General features: G+C 43.4%; 1 protein-coding gene across 4 annotated transcripts in view; it reads right to left on the bottom strand.

The window, feature by feature from the left end:
- ZFAND6 (zinc finger AN1-type containing 6) overlaps positions 1-13,943 on the bottom strand; it is a 36,475-nt gene extending 22,532 nt beyond the window's left edge. The window contains exons 1-2 of one of the 4 annotated variants that reach the window (XM_017805071.1): positions 13,847-13,943; positions 10,971-11,060 (exon numbers count right to left, since the gene is read on the bottom strand). The gene's annotated coding sequence lies outside the window, so the exon portion shown is untranslated. The other 3 variants (XM_017805070.1, XM_017805067.1, XM_017805068.1) reach the window with 3 other exon arrangements.
- Positions 13,944-17,776: the final 3,833 nt, after the last annotated feature.

Below are 17,776 nucleotides of genomic sequence, written 5' to 3'. Positions count from 1 at the left end.
TTTCCAGACAAGATTCAGCTCTGTGAGCACACATTTCTAGTACAATGTCTCCCCCACTTACTGTCCAGAACACTTAGATCAGCAAGTTAAGAGCACAATTGCCTAAAAATAGCATGGCTGGATGCCAATCCCCCCATTTATTATGATGCTACCTTTGTACAGAGTTTTTTTCCTGCAATTCTACATAGAAAAATAAAGCCATAAATGGCTTCAAGGGAGGGACTTGTATCCAAAAGGCCAAGTTGATAAGTAGTGGCATGGGATTTCCCCTTTTTCCTCAAGCCACGTAAACAGAAATTTACATTTTTAGAAGCATTTTAAACAATAACTCTTGAAGCAGATCTGACTTCTCTTTTATCCTCTTGCCATAGTGATTGTATTCTGCCAGAGAATAGACTGACACATAACAAAGTAACAGCACTTTCTCTAGAGAAAGGAAAATTCATGATATAAAGAAAAAGTAGACAAACATAGGAAAACGCAAGGCAGATCTCCAATTATGACATATTAAAGCCAATATCACACTTTAGAATGGATAAACAGGGAACAAAAATCTGCTCAAAGGATGCTGAACCTCAGTTGTCAGCAAGGTGTGGCTTTCTGTCAGGGTGCCTGTTCCCTTCCATTCACCAACACTGGTCAACAGGGCTTCTATCAGGAAAGGATGGAAAAAGAGCATAATATATTCCCTTTTATTATGGTATAAGGTCATAAACAAGAGGGACATCAGGAAGAACAACACTCTTTAGCTTGCTAAAGATGTATTCACAGGCACCATTACTTCAGCGAAGGTAATTCCACAAGTACCCTGTCCTCACTATTGAAAAAAAATCCCAACGCCTCTACACTGTCTCCCAGAAACCCCTTCTGTCTCACGCCCCTTCTGTGAAGACAAAAATCCCCACACAACCATTGAAGAATATTTGTATCCTTTACAAAAAAAAAAAAGTCATTAATTTTAACCCATAACCCTGGGTTTCAAGAGAAGACTTTCCCATTTTAACGACTTACTTGATGCTACTCGAGGAAATACAGCAACACTGCAATACACATTTTACACTGTATCTGCCACTCTGTGTAAGTTCACAGGGCGAGACAGAGCTCTCAGGCCATACAAAGAGGTTTCAATAAATTCTTCATCTCAGGCCTTGCCAGTTTGAGAAATCAAGGTGTCAGAGCTGCAGCAAGGACACAGGTGTTCTTCAGAGCAGACAATTTCCGATTGTGCAATGGGGAATCTGACGTTGAAGACAGAAGGATAAGCAGGTAGCAACTAATCAGGGATTTATTTATATAGAGAATGACTAGGTATAAATTTAAGACCATGGGTCACAGTCACTTTATGACTTTGCAGAATAACAAGCTAATTCTTGTAGAAAGAGAAACCACAGACAACAGCCAGAAGTTTGACAGACACCAAGTAAGAGAAAAGCAAATGCAGGAAGGCAACACAATCAACCAAGTGACCAGAGTGTGAAATTAGATATTTTTGTTGTTTTATTAAAAGAAAAAAAATTTAAAGCCAATTACTCCACTGCTATGCAGGAGCTTTAAATTGCAATCAAAGCACCAAGTTTGACTGGACTTATTAAGAAGGCAAAAAATTCATGCCCAGCTGCCAGGACACTCCACAACAAATCAAACACTCCTTGATCTCAGCACTCCTAGTATCAGCCCCTGCATGGTTTGTCACACTCAGCTGACAATTTGTTTGTTATGTAACTAATAATACACTTACCTTGGCCTATTGTTACTAATGCTGCTTTCCTCCTCTCCCAGGATACTTTTAACAAACACCATGAAAATTCGCTGATATTCAAAACAATCCTATTGAGCAATTCTAAAGCCTCTTCCCTAAAGAGCATTCCAGGTAAGTCCTTCCATGTTGCCACAGTTGTTTTTTTTTTTGCAAGCTCGTACTCAAATGTTTTTGATATCATAAACCAGTAGGATAATTACTTTTCTTGTCACTTTTCACCTGGACAACATTTGTTTGATAACTACTTCTAATTAATACCTACAAAATCACTTTATTCAAGGACTTAACAGAAATATCCAATGGTATGTCATACTAGCATGACGTTTGGATAGGATAATCCCAACATGAGAAGTCTGGTGAAATCACTTAAAAAAGTCTCCTGTATCAGCAACAAAAGCTACCTCCAAAGTGTCTTACCCGATTCTAAAGGAGCTGGGCAGGAAGAACAATCTACAAACCATTCAATCTACGAACACTTCTTTTGCCCCTACCTTGATAATGATACAGATACCAAATTAAGGTCATTCTGTTGCACAGAAAACTTTCTGGTTCATGACAACATTGTACTGTATAAAGGTCTTGATTCCATATGATTTTAGAAAAACATGCTAAATTCATACATGGAGTAGTAGAGAAACAATTTTTATCCTTTTTTATTTTTTTATCCTCTGCCAACCCATCCTCAAAACCAGCATGTTCAACAACTCAAATTTTATCTTTTGACAATCTAAATTATATAAGCCTTCTGTATAAAAATGCACTAATATGTCCAATTTAGGTACCAAATTCTAAAACTTTTGCCTGCAGAATCAGTGGTTCTCTCGTCTCTTGCCCTAAACACAATTTAGAACCTAAGTGGAAAATGCCTGCCTTCCTCATGCAATATTTTGCTTTCATCAGCCCAATTATATTCCATGGCACACACATGAAAACCACTCAGCCTGCTGTCTTGTTCAAGCTAATGGTGAAAACTTCAGTCCCTGATTAAAAACCACATCCAATGCAAAATGCTTAAATGAACTGAAAATGCCTCGCTTCTGTCCTCAGAAATACCGCTACTAAGCTCCCACTCCAATTTGATTATTAAGTTTATATTTGTTTCCCTAATCCTTCCCATAGATAAAGGTGCATTAGCATCATGAATCACAGGACACACAGGCACAGTGTTGTCTTAAACCCTGGGCTAGTTAAACTGTTGGGGTGGTTGCCGGGGCCTGCCAAGGCAGCCACACTGTTTATAGTTTAGTTCTCCAGATACAGGACTATTATGTTTCAGACTGACAAATACCATATCCTGAAGGTTAGTCCTGTGATGCAAATATATCCTGGCAGGGCAGAACGGTTGAGCAGGGGTGGTCTTTAGCATGGAGACAGTCTGAGCTTCTGCAAGATTGCTGAAGCATTAAGTTAAAGGAAGAACTGTGCATTTAATAAAACTGCTGCTTAAAAAGGAGTTATTTTTAGGAAATACTCAAACGAGTGTGTTCATTTGTCTAAGTAATACTCAAAAGACTGTCTTAAGTTGATCTAAATGGAGCAGAAGATGGATCAGGTTAGGATTTAATTCAGTTTATCTCTTAATGCATAATTTAATAGCCAAAAAGTTACTTTTCAAATGAAAAAACCTCAGTTTTTGCCAACTGGAGAATGAGCAAAAAAACACAACTTGATTGAGGAGAAACTATTTTTGCACTGTCAAAGCTTTGTTTTTGCTAATCTCTGTTTAGCTCAAAAGCCCTATAAACACACTTGGAAGGAGGGATCTGTTAAAAATATATCACCCCACCCCTTCAATTAAGGGCTGAGAAGCTTATGACACATCGGAGATCCAACAAGAACAGGGAAGGACTTAATGTTCCTGATACTTCTAAAGGTAAAAAAGCCCAAACAGGTTTAAAAATCCTGAATGTTTCATGCCTCTGTTAAATAGATTTTAAAGCAAGAATCCAGATCCAAGCTATTTTTATTCGTTTGTAGGTCATGTGTAATTAACTGCCTGTTTTCACAAAACCTTATTACACTGTAAACATCACTGGCCAGATGATCTGCCCCACCCAGAGTGAGCTGCACACCACAGAGGGACAACTATCTCCCGAGGAGCCCTTGTATCTGCGGGAGAGGGCTGGTCCTGCAGCACCAATCTGCCCTGCAACAGCACTGCTGTGCTGATCACACCTCCTCAGCTCACCCCTTTCCTAGAAACTGCAAGAAAACTACTCAGAGGCCAAACTCCACATCTAAAACCATGGGCAGGTGGCCCTTTTTTGGATATCGCTGACACTCTCTAAGGATGTCATTATTCTTCTCCCCCCTCCCTTGTGCCTTGGGCACAGGGCAATTAGCAGAAATGATCACTAAACCACTTGAGAAACAGGGGGAGAAAGAGGAGGGGAAAAGAGCCAGTTGGGTTGGCTCGAGCCACTAATTTAGAACAATTTGAGCCAGGCTTTACCTTCAGACCTCACAGAACCCACTCTGCTGGGAAAGTGGCAGGGAGCACCTCAGGGAGGGATCCAAAGCCCACATCCCTGTTAACAGGGTCAGCATCTGCCCTCCCTAAGGCTCAGGGATGTTTTACAAGGATGAGCCCATGGCAGATATGAATCCTGCTCAAAGCAGCATTGGACAGACCCAGAAAGCAGGGTCACCATCCCAGCTCATGCTGGGCCACCCACCTCACAACACTGGGCAGTGCCACCAGCAGACAGTGACCTGTAGGGCACAGACATCCTCTGCCTCATAAACAGGGGAGACAAAATTTGGTCCTGCATTTTGTACACAGAGCTACAGTCACTTTTAAGAATCTCTTATTCACATCAGAGATGCATATTCCATCCTGGCACAAGAAGCAGACACATAAATCCCACAGCACACAGCACATTCACAGTGTTTAAGATTTGCAGATGGAGCATGTGCAGGAGAAGGTTTTTATGAACAAGAAATGCTGGAACAACCAATCGTAGTGCAGGGACAACACAGGTCCTGCCAGCAACGGCTTTGAATGCAGGCAAGAAACATTTGCTGTAGCCTGAATACAGAAGTTGTACAGCTGTGCCAGCTAAGTGGTGTGTTTATCCTTTAGGGCATATTTGCTTTCTACAAACAGCCTGCATTAGAACTGTATACATGTGGCTGGAGAGTTGAACATTTCACTCCTGTGTTGAATAAATCAGGAAAACTGGTCCCAGATAATACAACTTTGCTAAGTTGGGGGGCAGAGGGGACCCAAGAAGAATGGTTGCTCAGTGATCGAGTGACAGGAACCAAGTTACCTCATGTAAGCAGCTTTTTTCTTGTTCTAAGCAAAACCAGCTTTTGGCTAAATGTAATACTTAATAGCACACAAATACTTTAGTTGGCTTCCTTTTGTTTCAGCAATTTCAATATACACATCACAAGTCTATAGAAATTCAAGTAAGCTCCATTATTCTTCTTGCCCTAACCTCATACACCTGATCTAGTCACCTTGTCTAGGCCTAGCATCACATTCAAGTTAAAAAATGAACATAAATCCAGGTATTTAAATGCTTATGTGTTCAGGTCTTAAATATCTCCCCTGATACAGGAAATCTGTCCCACCTCTGAGCTAAAAGACCATATATAGTCACTGCTTATTCTAAGACAGTATTTCCAGGGTTTAAATACAATTCAGAACATTTAAAAACGTTATAAACAGGTAAAGACAGATCGCAAGAGTGAATTAGTGATTCAGACCTACAAACCACTGGACCATGGCAAGATGCCAGTGTGTCAAGACACTGACATATGTAAAAGTAATCTATACCCAGCATTTTGGGAGAAAACAGAATGGCTAGATGCAAAACTTGAAAGAATAAGGTATACTTTAAAAATAACACTTGTTTACATTCAACAGAGGTCTAAGCAATTGCGTTCCATGGTCATTTGGAAGACTGTTGCTCAATTTTCACATCCATTCTTCTATCACCATGACTAATCATACAAAACCCATCAACCCATCAGCTCCTTAGACTCAACAAGTATTAGGGGCATGAGTATTTCTTTCCAATTCCCAGGAGCAGCTGTATATTGACAAACAAGTAATTTTACAAAAATCAGGAAATATTTAGGGAAGTAAGAAAATACATTTCCCAGTCTGAAAGCCTTGTTTTGTATAAGGCCTCATCTAACATACTTGTCAAAGATACAGAAAGGATGGCAATTAAAAGAAAGTCTCTATCCTCATTAGAACCTCCCTTGCTTCCTGCCTCACCACTTCCTGCTCTCCCCCCTCTCACCCTATCCCATGCCACCCACGGCAAATCATACTTTTCCTGTTCCTGAAGCCCTTTCAGATGCTCAGTGTCACTAAAAATACCATATATGATAAACCTGGTACACAAACTGAAAATAACCTTCCCTCAAATAAAACACCTGTTATCTTTAGACAATACAGGTTTCCAAAAAGATTCGGACCTTTTCCAAAAGAAAAAAAAAAAATACAATTTCCCCCCCCCTTTTTTTTTTTGGCTGGAAGGGTAGTAGCTGCAACACAGAGCAGTAACATTTAATTTTTCTGCCTGTGTTTGTAATCAGAGCTCTGACAGACCCAGACACCCTATAAAATGTATTAAAAAAGAGAAAAATTGCCATGTTTTACATAGTTTTTACATATCTTTGTTCTAAACGCTAAAGACCTGTGAGACATTCATCTCATCAAGAACAAACACACAGACAACAGCACAGCAGCCTTCAGTGATACAACAAAGGACAATTTAAGACAAACGACTTGGAGCAAATGCTATCACTGAATAATCCCACAGCAGCTGTCATAATTAGTTACCTCCAATCTCATCAGAATCAGGGAAGTTAGAGTTAAAATCGAGCTCTCTTCCTGTAACATTGTGTAACTCCAAAACAGCAGCATTATCCTCGCTATTTTAGAATTAACATTTCTCCATAAGATAATGTGGAACCACTCGATTCTTCCACGCCAGAACACTCGGTGCAAGCCGACAGATGACAAAAGAAACTCGGTCAAGTTTGAGCCTCTCTCAGCACCTTATTTCCTGTCTAAAGAGCCCTTTTGTTCTGCTTCCCTGCATAAATGTTAATATCCTGCCATCATTAGCGAGCGAAACGACGAAGGAAAAGCCCCACGCACATGAACTCCGCTGCCCTGGCGGGCGGAACGACGCCACACGACGCGATTAGAACCGCAAAATTCCTACCACCAAGATCTGCACAATTCTCTGCTCGCTTCACCCCAGATTAACTTCACTTGGAGCTGCACTTCGGCGCAACCTACCCCGGCCGCGGGGCCCCGCCCCCGCGCTCCCATTGGCCGAGGCGGGAGGGGGCCCGCCCCGCCGGCCGGGCCGCGCTCGCCGATTGGCGGAGCGGCCTGTCCGTCACGCAAAGAACTTTTCCTCGCTAGCAGGTTAGGCTGGGCGGGCTCGGGCACCCCCGGCGCGCGCTCTTAAAGGGGCCGCGTCCCGCTCCCGCCGTGACAGCCCACGGCCCCCCCGGGACACGCAGACCCCGCGGGGCGCCCACCCCTCCCGGCACGCAGCCCCCCGGCCAGGGGGACCGGGGATGGGGGACAGCAGAGCACCTTCTCTTCCCTTCTCCCGCGGCAATTACACAACTGCTGCTTGCTCCACTTCGGGGATAAAATTAGATGTGTGTTTGGAGCCCGTCCGCGCTTTAAGGGTGACTGGAGTTGCCCTGGGAGGCCGAGCACACTATATAAATTAGTAACCCCGGCTAAAAATACATCGGGTCGCCGGTTCCAAAGACTTCCACCCATTTAAAGCATGAGTCAGCAGGAGCTCCGCAGGAAGTGACTGTCTCCATCCCACAAGGTACCACGGCTCCTGCCAGAAACTTTTTGTGCTTATTCAGGCTTCACTCGGCTGAACGAATTTGCAAGATCCTGGTCACGTTGTGACAACAGCATTTCTCACGGCACAGCTTCCTCTCAGCACTAGACAAAACCCTGTCCTTTTAATCCTTAGATTAAAAGTGTTTCTTTTTCCTCAGTGCAAACACTGATGTGGTTCCCTACCCATCTATACAGTGAAAAGAAAAGTAAACATAAACAACGCTTGATAAATATTTCACAAGGGCAGATATGACACCTGGTTTGAGACAAACCTTGCCCCATTCCAAACAAGCAACATGAGGAAGAGCCACACAGTGTTCCCTCCTGCACCCACAAAGTATCATCATGGTTACACAAGACTTATCTGGGCAGCAAGGCTGCCTTGCATAAAAGATTTTCATGTGTTTAGTGTAAAATAACTAAAAAATATTAAGCTAGAGGAAGCATAACCACATTTAGGTTGTTCTTCTGGCTGTTGCCACCTTTCCTCTCCCAGTGCTGGAGCTGCCTGCTTTGCCTTACTTCACCCACTGCCAATACCACAAAATGGACATGTTTTAACTTCCCTAATAGAGATTAAAAAGTCCAAGGCAGTTTAGCAAATACCACATAACATCAAGAAAATATTTACAGCTAAGTACTCCCTTGAGCTGTGAAACACCAAAAAGAGCATAAAAAACACCTTCAAGAAGGATATTTAACTCTCTAAAACTGTGAAATAGCACATTTTGTGTTACCTCCTATTTTAGAGCAACCTACCATGCCACAAATTCAAACAGGACCGAAAAGCAGCAATTGGTACAGCTGTAAGTTGCTATGTATGAAACAAGCACAGAAAAAACAATATTCACATAACTTCCCCCTCAGTACCTAAAATACAAGCTGAAAGGAGCAGACCTTAACCCTTGCATCTGAATTCAGTGCCCTGCCAGAGCCAGCACTGCTGGAGGTTAATCTCGGGTCCCCTGAGGATAACCCTGAGGTCACACTTACATGACACTTTTTTGACCAACTCTTATCTAAGCAATCAAAACCAAGAACACAGTTCACGAAAACAAAACAGACTAGTAAAGTGTCCCTTAGGTATCACAGTAACCAATCTTGGAAAGCTTCAATTTAGAACACATTAACTTTAGGCCCATAAAAACAGCAGCACAAGTCACAAATCATATCAACCAAACTGCCTAGTGTTAGAAGACACAAGAACCCTAAAGTCAGTGGTGTTGTTTGGGTACTTTCAAAAGGAGAGGGGAAAAGAAAACCCAAAACACACTACCCCAAAACTTTCCAGCTCTATAGCTACCACAGCAGTTTCACCACCTGGCAACAGCAACAAAAAGTAATTTTTATCATCAAACATCCAACACTTCAGCTCATGCTTCTGTTACTCAGGCAAGCAGGAGCTCTTATCACTGAGAGGGAGACATTTCATCCCTTTTCCTCCTCACCTCTCCCCCCTTCATGCAGTCTGGCCAACTCCCACAGCCCAGCTCTGGTGCTCATCAGCCCCTTCCACCTGCCTCCGAATCTCTGGGTTGGCAGAAGCTTGGCCAGTCTCTGATAAAGCAAGAGCATAGCTCACCAAGAGCACAAGGGGGATGGCAAAACATATTCTCCTCCATCCAGCACTGACCACCCAGATTTGCTTACCTCATCTCATTTAAAACCAAAACAAACCCACCCACACAACACAACTGTCAGTAATACTACAAATGCCCCAAGAGTAGTTTGCCATCCTCATAAAAGTGAAGATTCCCACATCATCTGCTAAGTGGGGTATCCTGCAAGGTTCCCTAGATCACTGGATTAGCAATCTGTATCCAGATGTTAGCAATCTGAGCATAAAAAAACTGCTATTCAAGTTATTATCCCACACTGAAGGAGACCTAGTGAAACTAGACATTAAAAAAACCTAATTTTTTAGCATCAGTTTCTGCACAAAAGCCACTTATTTTCCCTGTAAACACACATACATTCTGGAGAAAATGCAATGGCACCACTTTAAGGTCCAGGCTTAAGTTAAGCCTTCGCTACTCTTACAATATCTGTGGCAATGCAGAAAAAGCCTGGAAATAGCAGATTGCAGCTGCAAGAACATTAAACAGGGAAGCTTTGACAGCAGTGTTAAAAAAAAAAAAAATCAGTTTGGTGCCACCCAACTTCGCACTGAGGACAGTAACAGAAAGCACCTGACTCTCATCTGACTATTGTAATCATGAAACAGCTAAAGGGCCATTTGTTCTGTAATCTTACATATACAGAAGACAGCAAGTTTGGAGGACTTGACAGCTCAAGAGATCAAGAACAGAGCCTTTCATCTTTAAGTCACCAGTTCAAACAGAGACAAGAATAGTAGTGATCAAAAGCTACATGTGATAGCTGTTCAGGGATTAGATGAGAGATGGTTACTTGCTGTCCAGTTCCCAAGAGATCAGTGTGAACCACGAGAGCTTTCTTCAGTGGTTTGCACCTGTTTTTCAGTCTTGAATACATTACACCTCCTGGTTCTGTACATGTTAATAAGTAGCAAAGGAACTGATCTGCTGGTTGCACATACTGAACTGGCATTGGAGAAAAGGACTTTACCCTCTGGTTGTCAATTATGTCAGCACTAATATGCTGAACTTTTTATTTCTTATTATTATAGTTCTGACTTTGCTTTTCTTATTAGAGACAGACCTGAAAGTAGTATTTAGCTTCGCATTCCTTTCACACCCTCAGATGCTGCAATCCTGTTTATAAACAATAGTTCTCAAACTTGCTGGGTATTTTTGGAAATACATCAATTTTAAAAGCACATTAGCATAGCAATTTCAGAACTTTGGCATTTGAGAAATTATTCTGAGACATTATTACTAATTTTTTATCAAACCCATACAACATTAACTTCATAAGGGCAACCTCTGCATAAAGAGCGGGAAAAAAAAAATCCCTGACTGAAGAAACCAACATTTCTTTTCATATTCTTACACATTCTTCAATAAATCAGTGTGCAGCTTCTGCAAAGTTTGTCAGCAATAGCCCCTTTCCAACCTGACTTCAGTTTTAAAAGTCTGCATAAGTACCTGGAATTTCCAAACTGGATAGGCAAGATGAAAACAAGTTCAGAGTGTATGTTGACTGAAGGTTCTGGGAGCAGGAGTTCATTGTCCTGCTACAAACACCACTACCAAAAACAGTCTTCTACACAACCCCAGCAATACACAGGTCACAGTCCTCAGTAGTGTATTACTTCCTAGGAATTAAGTTGCTGATGAAAAGCCAAGATCCTAGAAACCTACCAGGAAACTTAATCCTTAGCTGTAACTAAGGAGGCCCTCACATAAAAAGAATTCAACTTGCTGTTCCAGGAGTTTAAAGAGAACATACCAGACTGATGAGATTTCAGTAATCTTGAACTTTGAGATTCCTCTTGCTGTTTTCAATCCAAGATGTACCACTGCTGTGCAATACTCAGACCTGGAAACAACAAAGAGGTGCACGTGGTAAATACCGGCTCTTCAGAGAGGTCTGGTGACTCGTCTGGACAGCAGCACAGATACACCAGACAAACACATTCCCTTGGCAGTTTTAGCAGCTGCCTCAAACCACCCAAATCTTAGCTACTCATTCATGTTAAATCCCAACTGTCTCCTCCTGTGTAGGGAATAAACCCTTAACAGAATCGTTTGTCCTGCCTCGTATTCCCCTGGCCTGTAAAGCTGGACATCCATAACAGGTCTCAATCCCTCAGCAGTTGCCATGTTGGTTTAGTTTGAGGGGGTTTGTTCGTGGGTTGTTGGGGTTTTTTGGGGGGCTGTGATTTGGTTGGTTGGGCGGAGTTCTTTGGTTTAGTGGGTTTTGGGGTTTGTTTGGTTGTTTGTTTGTTTTTTAATCGGGACATGGAACTGTAACTTGTACAGCTGCACCACCAAGGCCTCTGGTGATGAACGGCCACAACACTTGCCTTAGTCAAAGTCCTTGCAAAAGGATCTACACATTTTAAAAGACATTTCCTTGACATCAGGTATCTCTTGGGTGGAGCAAAAATAAGCATACTACAGTTTCCATTGAATTGAGCATAGTCCAAGCACATTTATATGTAATCTATAATACTCTTTGTAGCTCAAATCAAGTATCTTGAATGCAAGTCATAGCCCATTCAGCACTAAAAAAAGAAAAAAAAATAGAAAAAGCTGCATAGTGATTAGCTGCCAAGAAAATGGAGCCAGAAGTTTGTATACTTCCAATTCTCTCAGAAATCACACTGATTAATATAGCTGTTACAAAACGACACACTTTCACAGAAACAGGGATTACCTTTATCTGTAACCATAGCAACTTTTCAGTAGTTTGTGTTAATGCTACTCTCCCTCTGATAACTTGCCACTATCTCTTTCAAGCTATTTGTGTAAGGTTTTCAATGTGCCATCTGAGACCATGAAGTAACAAGAAGTTGAAATGTAAACTTACATTCTTAGATCACACTCTTAAAAATATGCAGTGTCACACACACTGTTGTTCATTTTTGCCATAAATTCAAGATTAGTCAGGAAGTAAAATAATAACAGATTAAAATAAATTTAATATGATTCACAGGTTTTTAAGACAAACAAATATTATAAGAGGTATTCTATGAAATACATAAAGGAGGCAGTTTCTCCAGTACTGAAGAATGTCTTCTCTAACTGCAGAGTAGTAAGCCCAGGGAATTAAGCCGCTGATATGTCATATATTTTGTTATGTAGTATCACAAGAAAGAAAAATCCTCCCCAAACATACTTATTTTGGCCTGAACAAATATACAACTGATCAGAAGAGACCCAGTCCCCTTGTTCTGTGTTAGGTGATAATAAACAACAGGTGTAAGTACCTCGGCACTAGAAAAACAAATCGAGCAAAATCATAAAAGTTAGAAGAGAGACAGGAAAGAGACAAAGGAAGGACTTTACTTCCTCAATTGCTACCATCATCCACAGTTCAGATAAGGACAAGCACTCTGTGACAAGAAATTTTTTAAGATGACATCAGACAAACAAAGTCATTTGCTGGGAAGTAGTAGGAGGAAGAGCATAATTTCTTCATTTTTTTTCCCCTGAAGCTCACAGGGCAGCTTACCAAGCTGTGCCCTTCTCTCTCCAGTACACACAGAGTTTGGCACAGTTAAGATGCAAGCAAAGAACCTTAGAAGAGTGAAAGAAACTCGGCACGCTCTTTGCTCCTTGTAACTCTTACGCAATGACACCTATTATAGGACAAGTCTGGACAAACACTCGGGGAATGGACTCCAGAACACAACGGTGCACTTAAGTCAGTCCACACAGGGGCTGAAGCAACTACCATGGTTTTGCTGAATGCCTCCACATTACATCAGCACATGTGGTGGAGGCTTCTGTATTTCGTTATTGTTGCTGCTATTAACAGTAGAGACAGCTGCCCTTTTTATTTTTTAAGATTCCCCAATCCTAACATCCCGTGGAAACACGAGTGGATGTTTGCATCTCTTATCTATCACTCCAGGCTTTTTACCTAGGAGTTAAGTTTGGGTTAAATTTCCCAGAGCTCTTGGGTGAACACCAGCACAACAACAAAAACAACTTTGCACACGATAAAACTCAAAACTACGACAGGCTGTGTTGAGTTTTAATCCTTGACTTAACCAGGGGGGTGCCACAACCCCAGCTAAATGTTGACCCCCGGTATCTCTGTCCCCACACCGGCCAGAACCGCTGCTCTGGGCTCACCCGAGGGGCGGCGAGGCCCGGACAGCCGGGGGGAGCCCTGGGTCTCACAGGGCACCGCCGCCGGGTCCAGCCCGGTCCCCACGGCCCCCCAAACCCCCGCGGTCCGTGCGGGGCCGGGCCCGGCCGGCGCAGCGCTGGCGACGGGCCGGCTCTGCCTCTCCCTTCCACCCAAGGACACGAGTACAAACACCTCTGCCCCGGGATGGCTCCTGCGCACGCAGCCGCCCGTCGGGGGTGGGGAGACGGACGACGGAACCACCAAAAAAGGCAGAAAAAAGACCCGCAGAGGGCCCCGCGCCCGCCGCCGCCGCCGCCGCCGCCCCGCAAGCCCCGCGCCCGCCGGTTGCGGGGGTCGGGGGTCCGCAGGGGGGACTCTCCCCGCAGTCCCGCAGTCCTTCCGCCGCTCCCCGGGGGCGGCAGGCGGCCGCAGCCCCCCCACACACCCTGCCCCGCCACGGTGCGGGGCCGCAGCCACCGCCGCTGCCCCGGCCCGGCCGGCCCGGCCCCGCCGCGCTCCCTCACCTTTGCCGGGCCCGCCGCGCCCGCCCGGCCCCGCTCGCTCCGCACCAAACTTTTTTTTCCCCTTTCTCCGTGTTTCGTTGCCCTCGGAGTGACGCGGGCGGGCGCTGATTGGACGAGCCCAGCAAGGGAGGCCGCGGGCAGAAAAGGGGCGGCGCTACGGCCCCGCTAGTAATTATGGCAAGGCGACGGCGGCGACGTCAACCACGGGATGGTGTTTAAAGGGACAGCGGCCCGTCCCCCGCTCCCCCCCGCCCTCAGGAGTGACCTGAGGCGATCGCGGCGGCGGGAGGGCGAGCGGGCAGCGGAGCCTCGGCACGGCGTCATCCGCCCTCCTCCCGCCGCAAATAAATTCATTCCTCTGTAAATAAAGCCCTGTGTGTGTGCCTGCTGCCGCTCCCTCTGCCCTTCGGATCCGTGAGGGGAAAGGTTTCCTGCCGGAGCGCGGTCAGGGCGCTCAGTGGGGTTAGTCGCTCACCCGCAGCCCCGTGGCCTCTTGTGCCCTGTGGGAAGGCAGCTGTGGAGTCCCTTGCTACCTATAATGTCACATGCTTGTCTCTGTTTTCTTTTCCCATGGGGCTCTGAGACAATCTACCACAGCTTGTTTTCATACAGACCATTTCCACCTCACACCCACTCTCTCTTAAATATATATATATAAATACATGTATTATACAGTCTCCCCTCCTGTCACAGGTGGCTCTAGTCCACACCACGCAGGAAGGTTTAAAGGTGAGATTTAGGGATGATGACTGACTTGGCGGCTTGAAGCAGATAGGAAGGGAGGATGGGATTCCAGAGAGATAAAACAAGCCAAATAAAAGAGGAATTTTATCTGTGGATAGCAGAGAGGAGCAGGCCAAGGCTGGAGGAGCTGCCAGGAGGTGAGTGGCGTTTGCAGGGAGTTTTGGAGGAGAAAGAAAAGTGAGCAGTTGTGAAGCCAGAGAAGCTGAGGATGGGTAAAACATGTTTCCATTTCACAAAATCACAGAATATACTGAGTTGGAAGGGACCCATCAGGATCATCGATTTCCTTGGGGAACTGTGAACAGATTTTAAAATTTTGGGTCTTTTTTTGAGCAGAGGAACTCCAGACCATTGCAAGAGGATACAAAAAGATTTCAGCAAAGATAAAGTCCAAGTAGAAACCTCCCTAGGAGGGGAGGTTGTGAGCTGAGTAGGTAGATCCATAAACCTGGCAAAAGCACTTAATGGGAAAAAGGCATCTAATTTTTTTTTTTTAATTTGACTATCTGTGCTTTGATCAACACCAGAAAATGCTGGCGCAACCAGCGTGGAAGTGCTAACATAGCTTTACAGCTATTTCAGTAGAGATTATTCACTCTTGGCTGTCTTAGCTGATGCAATAGGTTTTCCAAATGCCAGGTTGCATGAACAGAAGATGACCTGCATTGCATGTGGGTATCACAGCATTCCCCACAACATTATTTGGAGCGCTTTCATGGTCTTGGCAGTAATCATAAGGAGCTGTGGGGAGTGATGATCACATTCCTCCAAGCCTCTCCATGATCATCTTTTTTTATATGATTTTTTTTTTAAACCCTTAATTCCCTTTGGTTGCTCTCAGACTGCTTTCTTTGTGCTAAGTTCCGTCTCATAGTTAGAAATATAAAGGCAGAATACTAGGGTGGAACATTCACAGTGTTTAGGAAAAGGCCAACTGATTCTTCTGCAGTTGTGAGTGACCAGCACAACAGCTGGCAGGGCAGCAGTGGGAATAAAAAAGGAATTGCAAACAGTGAACAAGACGATCACCTCCTGCCAGGAGTTATTGACCAGCAACACATGGTGGAACAAATGTTATGGCATCAGATGTCATGGGGGGGGCAGCAGAATGTTCAGATGTGATCTTGCTGAAGTTGTGTATGAAGCTTGTCAGTTTTTTGATGTGCCAAAATGAGAAAACTCAGTTACAGTAATGCTGGAGTAAGTAGGTTTCTTGGAGCATTCAGAATCAGTGTGTTTGGTACAGTCAGAAGCTGCTACAGCTTAGAAGAGGAAAACAACTGGGAAATAGGCAACACAAAGTTTTTTATGCCATTTGCACAAAAAAAAAAGCCAGTAGTCAAACTATCTCTGAGGAACAAAAAAACATAAACCAAATGGCAAGGCTTATTCCTTGAGTAGAATGAAGGATGCAGTTAAACATTAAATGTACCTGTTGTTCCACTGTGAATGGAAGGCATAATATTGGAGAAATACTGTTCAATTTTCTGATTTTTGGATCTCAGGACTGATAGATTAAAAAACCTGGCTGAAGTCAAGTAGGATAAGGACAAAGAGAGAAGTGTATAATCAGAGAAATGAACTAAGGTGTTAACTACCCATAGAAGGGCATCCTTGACTCTGAGCAAGGGTCAGAAATCAGCTGAAGAGATTTCTGAAGAGTGATCCTGAGCCAGTAGCTGAAAACAGAAGCCTGTTTTCTGGGGACCATTGCAGAGAAGGGATTAAAAGCTATTGGTCCACCTTAAGTTGATCAGAATAGTTTTGATTTTTAAGAGTGCACAAATGTTCAGCAGGACACAGGATTGCCTGAAGGACATGGAACTTCAGCGGGATGTTCATCTTCATGGAACAACTTCATTCTATCAGACATGATTTTGCTTTGATAGAGATGTCCTAAAGAAGCTACAGACAATTAAATAGGGGATCCCAGTACAGGCTGAAACACCCAGGAGAGAGGTGAAAGGTTTCCCAGCTATGCCAGCAGTTTGATCATGTATGGCAAAATGGAAAAATCAGTGAACATTACTTCCTCATTTATAACATCCCAACTGACATGGTGTTTATTCTCCTTGACCTGCATTACTTAGATCTGTTTTCACATGTTAATGCTCCCATCACCCTGATATCCCAGCACAACTTATTTTCATGGTTTTAAGGACCATCTATTCATATACCTCTTTAGAAAATATTGGCACAATTTTTCTGAAAGGAGTTTCTTCTGATTTTTACTCCCTTCTCCCAAATCCATTTAATCCATCTGCTAACACAGAGGACCTTTTCCTTTGGTTCCTTTTATGTTTGCTTCTGGCATAGTAGCTTGTTATTTCTTTTGCTAAAGCTTTAGAAATCACTAGAGGAATCTCACTAATGTATTCATTTTGAGGTAGATTTATCTTCAGAGCTGGTAAATGAGAAGTTTCTTCTTCACTTCAGTGAGCTTTGGATCCCGTGTTTAGAGCTAACATCATTTCAGTTCTTCTAATCTTGTTGTTTGGGGCCCAGGGTGCAACCCCCAAGACTGCTGAGATTTTCACCATAGGCTTTAATGAGAGCAGGATCAGCCCCTGCTTCCTGAGAGATAGCCTATAAAAACCCAAAAGAAATAAGCACAAGGTTTTCTTGAACAACTGAGTCTTAAATTTTATTTTATTTGATTCTGAGTCTCTCCAGATTTTTTTTTATCCACAGCCACTTTGACCTCTGTTCTGTGCCTTATCCTAACAGGATGAGCTGGCTAGGCCTATGGAAATTGGGCCCAGCAGTTATTTGGCAGTGGCCTTCAGGAGCAGCAATGCCAGCTCTCCATTGCAATGCCCACATTCAGAGATCTGTAGAATTAGAGTCCAAATTCAGCTCGTATTTGCAAGCCCAGAATGCCACTGATTTCAAGGGGGTTGTAGGATTTTAGCCAAGAGCAGAAATTGGCCCAAGATCTTTTCAGACTCCCTCATGCTTCTGTTTATATGATGTTACCATCAAGCTCTAACGGCAAGCTCCATAACGCATTTTACTTCTAAATTACATAAAAGATATTTACTGTGCCGATGCTACATAGTTTGCAAAGAAAAATGCACATATGGAAATGAAAAAAACACCAATTACCATCAGGATTTCCAGCTTTCAGCATTCATTTTCCAAAACAACCCAGAGATTATTTCTCATCAAAGAAATGCAGAAATGAAA

This window comes from Lepidothrix coronata, unplaced genomic scaffold, assembly GCF_001604755.1.
Source record: "Lepidothrix coronata isolate B3197 unplaced genomic scaffold, Lepidothrix_coronata-1.0 Scaffold11, whole genome shotgun sequence".
Taxonomy (NCBI): Eukaryota; Metazoa; Chordata; class Aves; order Passeriformes; family Pipridae; genus Lepidothrix; species Lepidothrix coronata.
The sequence above is the reverse complement of the archived record's forward strand: the minus strand, read 5'-3'. Positions and strand labels throughout refer to the sequence as shown.